We start from the raw sequence: 15,583 nt of genomic DNA on the forward strand, positions 1-15,583 counted from the left end.
CGGTGCTGGTGGCCAACGGTGCTGAGCCTGGGGGGTCGCGTGTGGAGGAGTCGTGGGCGCGCGCTGCTCGTACGCGGCTCACAGCAGCTGCTGTTGTCCTCACTTCGCCTCGGCTCCGCCAAAGGTGAGAGCCTCGCCATTTCCCCCGTTCCCCTCTTTTTGACGTCGACCGTCGTCAACGCAGTCGTTTGTTGTTGTTGTCGTCGTCGTTGTGTTCTCCTGAGCGTGTTCGACGACTACAGGTAAGCAGGTGAGATTCGTGAATTGTGTTGTCGCGGTATTTGCTGGCTTTTGCTAAGCTATTCATTTTGCCTGCACAGCACGGTACTGCATTTAACATTCACGGATTTGGTGGTGTCATTATTTTAGCACGGTTGGCTACGTACGGTGCGAAATAAGTTCAACCATACATACAATGCTTAAAATCCATCAGCAAAGAGGAAACATACTCTCACAGGGAGAGAGCACTGCTGTTGGACACGTTAATATGTTGCGCTGGAAAGTATGAACATACATAGCGGACTGCGATACAATTGATGTGTCTAGCCTAGTTGTACCTCCTTGGGAATCCAAATGTTATCACTAATCTTGATAACTTCCTCACAACCACTGCTGGTGATGCCACCGTGCCCTCTGTACTGTGGGGTGGAACCAATCAATACACGATGTTTTTCCATTGTCTAAGCATCAGCTCTTCCTACTATCCTATTAGCTCGGGGTGAGCAGCTACATCATGAAATATATTTTGCCAGTATTAAATTATGATACTGGGTGACATGATTCCTTGCAAAGGTTTCAGTTTGGTGTTTTAACATCTTAACACCTGTTTTATTGCCAGAAAGGGGATCTATTATTAAAGCCCGGCGTTCCGTTTGTCCGTCAACTAATTTATAAGAGAGCCTTTCAGAAGGCCTGAATCCCCACATCTGGGAATGTGGGGGTAAAACGTTGATCCAACAGGTTTACAACAATTGTCGACCCCCACCAATACATTTTCACCACCCCCCCAAAAAATGTGTTTTGTAGGCATATTTGCATACATAAAGTAGGATCTGCACACATTTGGGAGGGGGGAGAATATGACATCAGTGAGGGCGACGGGCGATGGGCGAAGCGCCGAGAAGCCCACCGCAGGAGCTACAATAAGGCGGCTTGCAGGCCGCCGAAATTCCAGGAGGATTGAAATGCCCCTTGTGACTTTGGCTGACTGCAAGAGGTTCGCTGACTCGTGGATAAGGGGGAGCTCCATTGCAGATGCTTTGCTTGTACGCATCGAACACTCACAACGCTGCACACACCAAGCACGGCACATTTAGCATGATAATGAATGCTGAACGTGCGACATGTAATTAATGATATATGATTATAGGTTATATTACGTAAAGACCTATAACGTAGCAGAGTGCTTGTGGCACAGCACAGTCTCGGGAGCGTCGAATGCATTCGTGTGTCAGGGTGGATGAGCTGGGGTTAAAAAGGTCAAGGTGCTGCCCTGGAATTGCTCGCTCAAGCCACTGCTGTGGGAACGGCCTCACACGAGAAGGAGATCGAGAGAGTATTTGGCCTACTCTTCCACGCTTGACAACACGTGTTGGAAGAGGTGGGCGTACCCACACTTTACCCCACCACACGCAACCTGCCAATCACTCACTGTCGTGTACTCATTTATACTGCCGGGTGGACATAGGCAGAGGATATTTAAGAAACTGCCCCCATTTATCCGAGTCCCGCCCAGGGAGATGGAATCGAACCGGTGACCTCTAGAATCGCAAGTCGAGAGCGCTCTCTACTGAAGTCACCTCGTGGCTAGCGGACGTCGCCATTGGTATTTAGATCGTGAACAAATTGCCATCATGCGCAAGAATAGAAGAGAGTGCTGCCCATGACCCCACCGTGGCTGCCCTGAGCCAGGGACCCATCGCGATATTAAACCTTACCGTCTGGATAAGGGAGGTTCCTGGAGGCATTTCCAAGAATACAAAGAAACAAACTCTAACGAACATCTTTGGTTCTTTCGGTAAAGTCACGTAGAAATAAACTTAATTAAATAATATAATACGACGTTTCGATTGCAACACAAGCAATCGTCTTCAGGTACGAATGAATGAGAAAACAAATCTAGTAAACTTAGAAATATAATTCAATACAAAGATTGCTAAATTAGAAGTTAAGTGTAAAATTTGAGAGAGAGACAAAACACAGACACGGAGACACACAGACAGTCTATGCGTTAATTGTGTGTTGACCGACTCTCTGTCTTGCATTGCATTATATTTCCAAATTTTAAGAAGTTTGTTTGCTTATTTAATTCATTTTCTTTCTACGTGACTTTACTGAAAGAACCTAGAGTAATTCCTGCAGTCACGAAAGCTCAAAATCTCTCATTGACATGCTAATTTCTATACCCCCCGCCTCTCTCTGCCACCCCCTCTCTCTATTTAAGGCCTTGACACAGAGGCGTTGTTTCTCTGTGTCCCCATGTGTGTGTCTTTGTGTATCTATGTTGTTTCTCTCTGCTTATATGTCTATGTGTCTCCGTGTCTGTGTTTTGTCTCTCTCTCAAATTGAGCAATCTTTGGAAGAACGTAATCAACCAGGTAGGGTTATGTTAGCCGACTCTCTGTGTTGTATTGCATTATATTTCTAAGTTTACTAGGTTTTTTTCTCATTCATTCGTACCTGAAAACGATTGCTTGTGTTGCAATCGACACGTCGTATTCTATTATTTAATTTATTTTCTTTCTACGTGACTTTACCGAAAGAACCAAAGAGTAATTCCTGCAGTCACGAAAGCTCCAAATCCAGTTTAAAATTCTAACATGCATTTATAATCATCTTACTTATATAGGATGACCGTACATGTTTCTGAGGAATATGTATGTTTTCATATTCATTACATTTCAAGGTACTGTTTCAATGTTAACGTAATGTGCCCTACTGCTGCTACGTGTGTGTGTGTTATGTTAATTGCGCTAATGTGCATTTCTACTGTTGTTAACTGGACGCTGTTGTTTTTGGAGTGTACGCAGTCTGTACATGAATTAAATCGACGCTTTATTTATTTTCAGATTCATTAAACATGTTGTTCCTGGGATATGCTGCACTTGTGGCGTTTATGTTCATTTCAAAAGGTAAGTTGTGCTTCCATATCTGCGTTTTACGTTTGATTGTATTTAAAATTAACGCGTCGCAGCAAATGGTTGACCGCGTATGGATCGTTGCAAATAATTAAATTGCACGTGCAACAGCATTGATGGGTGTGTAGGCTGTGTGTAGGCTGTCTCGGCGTGGTCAAGCTTTGAGTTTGACCTGCGTCACCTCCCATGTAGATGTTCTTCTCAAGGCCTTGTGGCTACGCATGCAAGACATGCACATCCACTTCAGGACTTGTCATTTTACAGCATCACTTGAAATTCAATGTCATTGGACATTGCCGTTGACTAGCACATAAACTATCTGCTAAATCAAGGGTTTCCATCGTCACGAAATGGAGGAAGTAACTGATGCCACATTTGCAGAAAAGGGAAAGCTCCTGGACTAGATGGAATAACTTGGCATCATCAAAGAAGCAGCAAAAATGTGTAGACCTAATTACGAGAGCATAGAACGATGCCACAATTATTCTTCCATTAATGAATAAAGACGACACCGATTTTATGAATTACAGGCCCAGTGTCGTCCTCGCACACATATTGAAATTGTTCACCAACATCATGGCGTGCAACATTGTGGACAATGTAGAGGCCAAACAAATCACTAGAGCAAGCCGATTAGGGAAACGTGATTCTACTCTTGATTGCATGCATCCTGGAAATCGGATCCTAGAGAAGTCTTTAAACATGGTGGTGGTGGATGCGCTGGAGAGGATTGTGCCATGACGGCAGCAGTGTCAGTGTACAAGTATTAATTTAATACAGTAAAACCCCTCTGAACGACTAATCAATGTGTTCGCTCACTGACCATTCCCCTGTTAACGACGGGCTGTTGTCGGTACATTAAATATGAATTAATGCACGTAGAAGGGAAGTAATAAAATAATAAAAGTAAAACATAATAAAATAATTCTCACGACGTGAGAATTGGAAGGGGGGGGAAAGGGCGTCTTGACAAAATAATTTGCATATCAAGAGGAATTTAGCATATTTATGGGAAATGCAGGTATGTGATTAGTACTACTTATGTCCGTGCATTATGCAGGATTAGCAGCATCCAAGGGAGGGGATATTGGAAATGCAGGTATGTGAATTAGTGCTACTTTGCCCATGCATTATGCAGGATTTGCAACATCACAGGGAGGGGATAGGGGTAGGATTAATAAAGGGAAGAAGTGTTAATAGTATGTAGCTGCAGTAACTAAAACCACCACGTAAACAACTAAAGTATAAACTACATAGTATCATCATTATACTAAATATACTCTACAATAAGCTGAGTTACTAACAGTAAGTAATACATTACAATTCTACGTCGTAAAAATATAATATGCTTCCATCTAAACTTTATTCTCTTACATCACACGAGTCTACACCGTACTATATACTGCCATAGACAAACCCAACATTAAATTATATACTGTATTGCTATAAACCACCTTATCCATTGTAATATTACACTATGTATTATTCTACCCACCCTAATGTATATCACAATGCTGTATATTCACTATACAATTACGATATTATATATTACTTTGTACATTGTATTAAGCATATACATTTTTATACTATTTGTTATTATACATTGTACCGTTGACCGTCGTGTGAAAGATACTAAGAGGAAGAAACAAGATATGTCAATAGTATAAAAATGTATATGCTTAATACAATATACAAAGTAATATATAATATCGTAATTGTATAGTGAATATACAGCAGTGTGATATACATTAGGGTGGGTAGAATAATACATAGTGTAATATTACAATGGATAAGGTGGTTTATAGCAATACAGTATATAATTTAATGTTGGGTTTGTCTATGGCAGAATATAGTACGGTGCAGACTCGTGTGATGTAAGAGAATAAAGTTTAGATGGAAGCATATTATATTTTTTACGACGTAGAATTGTAATGTATTACTTACTGTTAGTAACTCAGCTTATTGTAGAGTATATTTAGTATAATGATGATACTATGTAGTTTATACTTTAGTTGTTTACGTGGTGGTTTTAGTTACTGCAGCTACATACTATTAACACTTCTTCCCTTTATTAATGCTACCCCTATCCCCTCCCTATGATGCTGCTAATCCTGCATAATGCATGGGCAAAGTAGCACTAATTCACATACCTGAATTTCCCATAAATCTGCAAAATTCCTCTTGATATGCAAATTCTTTTGTCAATACGCCCTTTCCGCCCCCCCTTCCAACCCAGCTTATATATATGCTCCAAGCACGTGTGCTGTTTCATTCAGACGCTGTCGCCTCGACAGACCTGGTTAAACCTGAGGACGGCTGCTTGCGTTGTGAGAATTATTTTATTATGTTTTATTTTTATTATTTTATTACTTCCCTTCTACGTGACTTTGCCGAAAGAACCAAGAAGATGAATCCCTGCAGTCACGAAAGCTTTAAATCGAAAAATGAATTAATGCATTTATTAACCGTGTTTCTTTTAATATTTAGTGTTTAGAATGTTGTTAGTATCTTCATATTCATTGTTTAAATATTATTAAGTACGTTCTTTTGGGTGAATAAGGGTAACTTTCGATGCTTTCGGAACGAATTTAACCTTTAACGTGTATTTCCCTATACTCGCTTAACGACCACATCACTTAACGACCGGTTTCGTGGAACCAATTGCCGTCGTTAAGAGCGGTTCTACTGTAATTACGGCTTTGCAGAATATTTTAACGGTGATGGAGCCTTTAATCACCGTGAGCACCCTGGTTCCTCTTACACAAAGACAAAGAGCCCCCATATAGCTTTAGCAGACTGTTAGGACAAATGCTGTTAGCGAGCACCTATGAAGGCCGGCACGGCACACGAGGGGTTGGGTGGCTATCACCACGCCCGGTCGCCTTTGTCTCCCCAGTGACGATGTTCATACACCGCAACAGGTACTCATTTGAGGCTGAGTCGACCTAGGGGAGGGCCCATAACCGGTTCAAATAATAGTCACTGGTGTTGGCCGTGAGCGGGTGTCGAACTCGGCTCGCCGGGTTCGTAGCGCAGCGCGCTAACCGCTACACTACCTCCCCCTTACACACACACACGCGCATCTATGTCCTTTAATCCTTTCAACAAAACTCTGATGAGCACTGTCCAATCAATCAACCAATATTAATTTTACATGCCAATATCGACCCCAATACCAATAGGCACCAGTGCACATTGTAGCAGAATGGGAGCGGTACAGGGAATAGGAACGGACCCGTCACGACCGCAGCGGCGAGCACCGAACGAGCAAAATAAATTGCAACTGCGCGCAAAATAAAGTGCAGCCGTGCGCGATGAATAGCATAAGAAAGGTAAGTAGAAAATAAAATAAATGATAAAGAAAGAAATGATTTGGGTGTTTCGGTAAAGTCACGTAGATAAGTTCAAAGAAAATAACAAAAAACTACGACGTTTCAGGAAGATGACGAACGCTTGTGTTGCGATCGAAACGTCGTAGTTTTTTGTAATTTATTGTTATTTCCTTTGAACCTATCTACGTGACTTTACCGAAAGACCCAACGAATATGTATTCCTGCAGTCACGAAAGCTTTAAGTCAAGAATAAAGAAACAGTATCTTATTTGAGATGTTATGGGAAGGTGAGTCTGAATAGGTGTGTCTTGCACGGACCACTGAATTGAGACACTCGGCGCGTTTTGGACGTCTGGTGGCAGGGTGTTCCAGAATTGCTCCAAGCCATTAACCAGTTGTCCCTGGAATGATTGATGAACGCACCCCTCCAAAGTTGCCCCACACTAATCCCCTCGTATGAAACGCTCGTGCATGTTGACCTTCTTTCGCACCGTACGAAAGCCAACCGTGGTAATCGGAGGTGCGCGAAATGTAAGGACATTTGTTAGCTTTGTAACGAACTTTCCCTACTCAGCATCTTTGTTAAGCAGTTCTTCCAACGTCTGTTAAACCTCAAAAGTAAATATATCGGAACTTAGTACAAGTTCCAAGTTTCATTTATTAGGTATAGCCCTGTGAGCCATTCGGCTCTTGAATCGGGTGCAACCGCAACAAACACCACTTACTCTGTCTTCACAGGTTTTACTTTCCTTTATATTTTATTTAAATTTACTTTTACGCCACTCCCCGATACTTCTTAATGGTAAAGGGTAAATAAGTTGCAGACACAGCTTCCTCTGCCTAGACAATAATAATAGAGTAGATTGGTAATCACGCAATTCTTATAGTGCGAGGCTATCATGAAGGAAGGCGCGATGTTTAACAGACATAGCAGTGCATATTCTTTGGTTCTTTCAGTAAAATCACGTAGATAGAAATATAAAGTGAGTACAATTAAAAATAATAAAATAAAAACAATAAAAAACAAAAAAACACTAATGTTACAGTCTACGTTATAGACGGCCAGTACGCTCACCGAGGTTAAGAACCAGGCTTCAGTCTACATTATAGACTGCCAGTACACTCACCCAGCTTAATAACCATTGCTACAGTCTACATTATAGACTGCCAGTACACTCACCAAACTTAATAACCAGGCTACAGTCTACATTATAGACTACCAGTACACTCACTCCGATTTAGAACCAGGCCACAGTCTACATTAGTGTTTTTGTTTTTTATTATTTTAATTTTATTATTTTTATTCACTTTATTTTATTCTTATTTTTATATTTACGTGACTTTACCGAAAGAAACAAATAATATGAATTCCTGCAGTCACGAAAGTTTTAAGTAAAAATTTAGACATAGCAGTCGTTTCACAGTAGGGGGCGATGTTACTGCGTGTAATCCTAATTGAATAATCTGCGGATAATTTTAAGAATTTGACCTCCTCTTTTCGAATGACGTCACGGGGATGTTTAACGTCCGCTGTGAAGCAGACAGCGCATTATTTTTTATGGTTAATACACCGGCAGTAAGAATGAGGGCTGCTTGCTGGTCTCGAACCGCAAACCTCTGCAACAGGCAGTGAACACCATTGGGTCGTGTCACTGCCCCGACTCCTTACTGTTGAAACTATTCAGAGGAAACTTGGGCATCGAAACGCCGCAGGTTCAGTGATGTTGGAGCAGCGCCCTGTCCATGGGGCTGATTTCTGGATTGAATGTAGTATTCCCCAATCCAGGATGCTCCCAATCCAGCTTTCTTTCCATTAAAAATACTCTCAACCCAGCTCCTGATCCAGTAATCCTCTGATTCAGCATGGCCTGGTCCAGCTCCCACCTTACGCTGGGCCATTTGATCAATGGCTGGTTGTATCGAACGATATAAGTGGAATATTATCCCAACGTGTGCGGATTTAAATTACAAACTAAGTGAAAAAAGTCAACAAGGCGTTTAATGCAACTGCCCACTGCTCCTCAATTGACGGTGTGATGTCGCGCATGCAAAGCCTAATGATAAAATATCTGACGGACTTTGCTGGACGTAGTGGCGACTTCTACTCCTGTGGACGTGTGTCGCGCGTACCTGGCGTTAACAGCTGAGATGAGTTAGATGATACATTCATTATTGTTGACAAATAAAAAGTATTTTCAGTCGGTTACAGGAAAATTACTTTTGACTTACCAATTCATCTGTCCATGGTCCCTTCCCCCACGACTGCTAACGGCAGTTTCGCTCTATTCCAGCGTTAAACAGTTACTGAATTCATATATTCATATATGTGTGTCCCTAAATGAAAGAATAATGCATGAAAACTATATGACTCTTGTATGAAAGTTTGTTTTTTCATTTCAAAATCCATATTGGTTAAACATATAGATACCACCTTTACTAAACAGTTTTGTGGAATATGATGGTGCATAGCAGGTAAAAATAATAACACTTCATTACTACTTCACGTTTGTAAAATGCGTTTTATTGTCTCACTAAAATGTTGCCCGCAAACCGCAGCATCTTGCAATGCGCACGGCATTCACAGTAACCGCGAAAGATACAACGTCCGTCATCCGCCAATTCCTCAGTTTAAAGCAGGAACGCAAAGGTTTATAAATAGAAATTGTGTGCGTTACATTAAGCGTGTTGCCCACGATCTTGCGGCTAATCGATTGTTGTAGGAGACGTGTGAATTGAAAATAAGAGCTTATTAACTCATCGGATTCCTCCAGTATAAAAACATAGTCTAATGTGGAGTCCATGACATTGGCACACACATCCAAGGTCAAAGTGTCTCCCGACTCCAATAAGTCGGGGTAGTGCTCACGCCTGTCGGTGGCCCAGAGCCAGTGGTGTGATTTTACACATTCACATGACAGGGCCCAGTATATCCCTTAGAATAAACCCCCGTCAAGACATCACACTACATAGTACCATTCATCCTTCAAATTGCTTGCTGTGGTTGTACTCTCACAAGATTGATAACCATCACATGGATCATTTACTATGGACATCTGCATATTATGTTACTTCGTGCCATTAATAATGTTTAATAACCAGGATCAATACTGCACAATAAATGCAATCCGTGTCTCGACACGTGCCATTTAAGAATGTTTAAATATCAGCATCCATACCGCACAACTAATACAGTACGAATCTCCACACACACGTGGGCCGTGCTTTTGAAACCTGGTGCAGCCAGGCTTATATATCGTGCATGTTACGCGCACCTTCATTATCTAGCTGTCAGGAACAGTTAATAATACATCTTACAATTACAATTCCTTATAGAGGAAACGCATACTAATTGACTGATTACTAATCTATTATATAATTACAATAATCCCCCCTCCCTCCGCCTTTGATCTCTGCACCTGATGGGGTTGAGTGATGAAGTCGTGTTGCTCTATTTAATACCGGAAGCAGGTGGATTGCTTCACTATTCTGGCAAATCGCCCGATGATGTTGGTTGATGTAATTACCAGCGAAATGGCCGTACTCAAATTGTAAATGTTGTGGTTTTACTCTCCAACACACCGTTGGGCTGGAGTAGTAACTCATTGGCGTTTTACTAATTGGCTGTGTCGGGTGATGGAGAGTTGCGACACATTTATACTTATGTGATCTAACCCAAAAACACTTTATTATGAATAATATTGGTCGCGAAAGACTACGCGTTAAATTACAGCTACAGTTAATAACATCACTCAATGAAAGTTCTACTGATAAGATTCGTATGCACGTCAGTGGCGTGTGTTATGGCATCAGCTGGAAATGTTACAGTGATTTCACATTTGACTCTCATTCACAATCACTCCGCACGATGCAGTCTATAGCGACAATGGAGGGGATAATTCTACCCCTGATTTGTCTGCGGACAGAAGTCTTAATGAATCGATTAATACACTTCATATATACAGTACATGTATGTAAACAATATAAATACACGTGCACAACTTTAAATGTGTATGTAAATTTACAGAGCCCTACATTATTATTTTTTTATATGCTAAATATATTTTCTCCGGTTAACGTTAATAACATACCAGTTTTCGATCGCCACCCATTCGATCTACCGCTGATATCCGCGTGTTGACTCGATGATGTCAAGATAACGAATGTGGTTGTTATTGTGTTCACCAACCCTTGCTGCCCCCTGTCCCCTTATCTATCTCTCCACCCCCACCCCCTGTCCCGCCACTCCTAGGCATTGCAAACGAAACCCGGGACATATTGGTGACCGAAGGAGATCAGATTGTGCTGCCCTGTGGTGTTGATGATGGCTCCTTGAAGAGGTGACGCGGAGGAGAGTCGTGGTGTACGATACACGGACGGTGACATGGAGAAAAACGACTTCAGAGCGATTATATGGATACCGGAGAATGCCCTTTTGGATATTTGGGTTGTTAACGTGTGGATGGGAATTGCGCGTTGTCAATCGTTTGCGAGGCCCAAAACCATTTCTCTCTGCTGATACCTGTCTTACGTATTGAGAATCTGGGGTCATACCGCTGCCTATACACTACGAATATTTCTAAAATCATGCAGAGACTAGAATATCAACTCATCATAAGAGAAAAAGGTAAACACCAATGGTGACCTATGCAACTAACATCGGACTACGGTTTCGTTATTTCTGCATGGTGAAACGTTTATAGCTACGTATTTGGGATGAGTTTGGGATATAAATTCGGATGTCGTATTTGTAAAGACAATTTCACTCAGATCCTGTGTGTTCCAAGCACCTCCATTATGCACGAATGTAAAACATATTTGTGGAGATAATCGTGACGTGTCACGTGAAACTAGTATTGGCGGGAAAAGCGCGCCGCCGACCGCATGTCTGTGACGTCACTTCCGGTTCAAGGATTATTCCGAAATTACCTTCGAATTATCTGAAATTTCACATCCAGGCCTGATTTTTATTTTGTTTAATTTGTTATGGGGTTAACACAAACATCGCAAGCATATTCCTACCAGCTGTAGGATAAACAGTAACAAATATTTGTTACAAATGCAAAAGAAAAAGGTAAAGATCCAAACACGAGACAAAGCTTTACGAATTGCTCACAAATCTATCTTAATCTTATGTTAATAATTATTTTATACTGAAAATATTTGGAAAATGTTATTATATTGTAAACTACGTTAATATTTCTAAGTTATAAATATACACTATGGATTCCTCGCGTATCATATGCATGTTTTCATTCAGCAAATTTCAACATTTTTTCATGATTATAATTGTGTAAATCCTCTGTATTAATATTTAAACCTAACATTTCCCCCACAATGTTTATTTTAAATTCCAAATGTTTACAGATATTTAACATATACATTATTTGAAATGAGTGAAATATATATGTTTGGTTGACCAATGTCTTTACAACTTTAATTCAAATTACATTTTAAACTCATGAATGCCTCATCTGTTTAATTAGAATGATGAGTATGGTGTGGAATCACACGATCAGAGTGGCCTGCATTGTTCCTAGCTCAGTGGTGTCATAATGTTGTGACTAACGCTCACAGGGACCGAACCAGTTGGAAATGTCACCACGAATCCATCAAGATGCATCTCAGAGGTGGCCAGCTCTGGCCCTTCTGGTTGTGAGAACTCAAACACAACTCAAGGCACTGAACCTGACAACATAGTTAACCTCTATAAGATGCTATTTTTCATTGCCGTTGCAACGGTGGCTGTATTGCTACTGGTGTTCGCATTGTTATTCTACAAACTGGTGATGATCAAGAAAGGTAAGGAAACGCAGAACGTTGGCCATTCCTACAAGTGTTCAGTTGTTTGTGGGTTCCTATATATACTGTTGCTTTATTGTGAAAATAATAAGGCACAAACTTAATGTGTGATCAAGCCTTTGGGTCTTATTCAAGCATGTGAATAACATTGTTTAGACGAATCGTCATCATGAGCAAATGGCAGATGAAGTTTAAAGCATATACAGTATTACCTTGACATCAGGTGCCTTTGCCTTTGCACCTGATTGGCTCACAAGTGATGACTTCACATGTATCCCTCTATTTAAGACCAAAACAGAAGGATTTCTCCACAACTCTGGCTATCGCCTGATGATGCTAGTTGTATTTACTGCCGAAAATCTTACTCGAATTGTACATGTTGTGGATTTACTCTCCAGCCAATCGGTGTGCTGTACTCCTAACGAATTGACATGCTTTGTTTACGTGACAAACCTTATTAAGTGGCTGTGTCGGGTGGTGGTGGGTTTAACAACACGTTTATATTCACGCGATCTAACCCAAAAACGTCTATTATGGATATTATCGGGAAGATTATGAGTTCACGTCCTGGTTGCAGTTGACTCGGCCTATAAGTCTCTTCTTAGGATTGATAAACAGAGCACCGGTTTGTGCTGTTAACAGTGGATCAAGAGCCTGCCTGCCTCCATTGGAACGTGGAATTTCCACAGCTGGCTTGGAGCTATGAGACACGCAATGCACTGCTTATAGAAATGGGGGAATGGGGTTTATGGCCATGTTGATTTTGGTTCATTTCTGGGAAAAGGACACAAGTCTGTACATCTGGTCTGGATTCTTGATAAAAAGATCAAGTTGGCTGTGCATAACTTACACGTATGTTAATAAAATAAGTAAATTCCGAAATCTACTGTATGCGGCCATAACACAATCGATGCAACTAATTATAACAGCCTAACGTTAGCACGTTCTGCCGCTTGTTACAAGAGAAGGCCATTGCGCTGTTGTCATGGTCCAACGTTGAAACATTACCTACGAGTAACTCTCTTGAAATTTATACATTAGAAATAAGCACGTGCCCTGAGGAAAACTGAACAGAACCCTCCTGAAAAAAAGAGTCATGAGACTCAGTGAGGCGTTCCTCGGTTAACAAGTGCAATAAATCGCAACCATATTTTAAAGACATTACCCACTGCCTCGATGATGAAGCCCATCAAGTTGAAACATGCGTGTTGATAATTGTTTTAAAGCGTTATTAATGCTCTGTTCTCAAAACAGAATGCCTGTCATTGGTATCGCAACTGCAAAGAGTCGGCAAACTTTCTGCGGAAGGACACGCTTCGGTAAGTGTGACTACGCGAGTAACTATGAATACAAACGATAGTGTGTAGTGCTCTTTATTGTAAATGTTTCCTTAACACTCGGAGGACTTGCAGCCTGGGTGGCGGGCTGGTGCAGTAGTAACGCTCATGCCTCACAGGAAAAAAATATTGAATTCGATTCCCAACTTCGGTGTCTTTCTGCGTGGCGTTTGTATATTCCCTCCCTGTTCTGCAGAGTGTGTGTGCGTGAGTGAATGCAAGTGTGTTGCTCCTCCAGCGGAAAGCTGAGATAATGTAGCAGAAAAATTAGTATAACAAGATATCTAAGAAAGGAAGATATGTAGACAAAATTGATAAGAGGAACAGAAAATCGAGATAGACAGATATGTTAACATTTCTAAACAGTCACGGGGAGAGATACAGAGGCATTATTGGAGTTTAATATTAACAACTCATTAATTACGTTTGGCTGCACAACCTCTCCCAGGGTTTGTCCAAAGCGCCACCTGGCAGCCTTGATGCCAGGCCCGTGCGCATTTCATAACACCACTAGGATGCCGCCTCACCCTGTGATTGGTCACCAGGATGCCGCCTCACCCTGTGATTGGTTAGAGCCACTTTGATATCTGTCTGTTGGATTTGCAGTAAATGTTCATTACCTCTGAGATGTGAACAGTGGGGGGGGGGCAGACTGAGCAGAAATCTAAGTTTTTGCCAAGTGCTTATGAGGATGCAGCAAAGAGCGGATGTGTCGCCCAGATGATAGGGATCTGTATGACACAGAATAGCTCTCTTGGCACTGGAAAACTGCTGGTAGCGTTACAGACATGACATATCGGTGCTTGTCCTTTACATTCGCCTATCTTGTGGTCTATGTACGTTGTAAGGAATTTGATAGCGGGGGGACTGCAGTCACACCTGCTGTCGTAACGGTTTCGAGCAGCCAAGTGGGATCTGTGTGTGTGTGTGAGTGACGGCTGTAACCGCACGCGGTGTGACTTGTCTCCTCCTGTGCCAGGATGCAGAGAAGGAGCCCCATTACTGCCCACTCCGATGGAAAGGGAACAACTCGGAGGTCTGCAGTTCTCTATCTCACCAGTAATTGGACCATCTCTGCTTGGACGATCATAACGTGTCTAATGAAACACGTGCTTTTCATATGTTCGAGTCTCTGTAATTCATGTTTGAATATCCAGGAAAATGCAATTGTTATATGATGGCAGTATATCAGGTATAACGAATTAGTTTAGATTTCGTCTCAAAATATTCAGTATTTACACCTAACTGTACAAAACGTTGATGCATGTGACATTTCAACATGCCCCCGTGCTAAGAGTGATATCCTCGTGCTAATGGAATATGGGAATACCATTGGGGCTACAAGACGAGGGTTACGGGTCATTGGGGCCTGCGGCTGTGAAATGGAAGCAGGAAAAACATAGGTCATTATATAGGGCAAAGCTACACACCCAGACAAATGGAGCAAAATGCCGTGTTTCCTTTTTGGAAGGCAAGACTTATTTTAAAGATGGCTTAAAATGCAGAAATAAGCCCGCAATACAATTATATGTCAAAAGAGAATTCATAACTGATAAATAGCATACATTATTTGATAAATACGGATAATTAGGTAAATTATGTATCCATGGGATAACAATTTAACTTTGTAATGTATATAATTTTGAGCTTACCAAGTCAACAATATTAGCACTTTGTAAAATATAACTTACACGTATGTAAACTCACAGTCGAATTCAACATGGAAGAAATACACTTTGTCAAAAAGATGTTTGTGTCACGGAAGATATCCTTCGGCTGCCCAGTGCTCCCGAGTGTTACCGTTATGCACAGTTTCCTCTTGGTCATGTGCTTTTGGTTGATTTGTGTGCGTTGTTTGATATATATTTAAAAATATGGCCTTGTAAACTGGTGTTCGTTGCTTGTATTGAATCATAAAGTGTGATCACTCTATAAAAATGCATTTTTGTGATTTTGTGTTAAATAGTGTGATTGTGAG

The 15,583-nt window shown here is 41.2% G+C and overlaps 1 long non-coding RNA gene across 3 annotated transcripts; it reads left to right on the top strand.

Annotated features, from left to right (window-relative positions):
• On the top strand, positions 1–15,374 carry LOC144946748 (uncharacterized). 3 transcript variants are annotated; one of them, XR_013639948.1, is made up of 8 exons: positions 1–124; positions 1,455–1,600; positions 2,570–2,597; positions 3,069–3,131; positions 10,719–11,093; positions 12,044–12,268; positions 13,523–13,587; positions 14,585–15,374. It is a non-coding gene; the product is annotated as an uncharacterized LOC144946748 (long non-coding RNA). The 3 variants fall into 3 exon arrangements; XR_013639947.1 differs by lacking the exon at positions 2,570–2,597; XR_013639949.1 differs by lacking the exons at positions 1–124; positions 2,570–2,597 and adding an exon at positions 193–242.
• Positions 15,375–15,583: the final 209 nt, after the last annotated feature.

The sequence above is a fragment of the Lampetra fluviatilis genome, chromosome 42 (genome assembly GCF_964198595.1).
Source record: "Lampetra fluviatilis chromosome 42, kcLamFluv1.1, whole genome shotgun sequence".
NCBI classification, from domain to species: Eukaryota; Metazoa; Chordata; class Hyperoartia; order Petromyzontiformes; family Petromyzontidae; genus Lampetra; species Lampetra fluviatilis.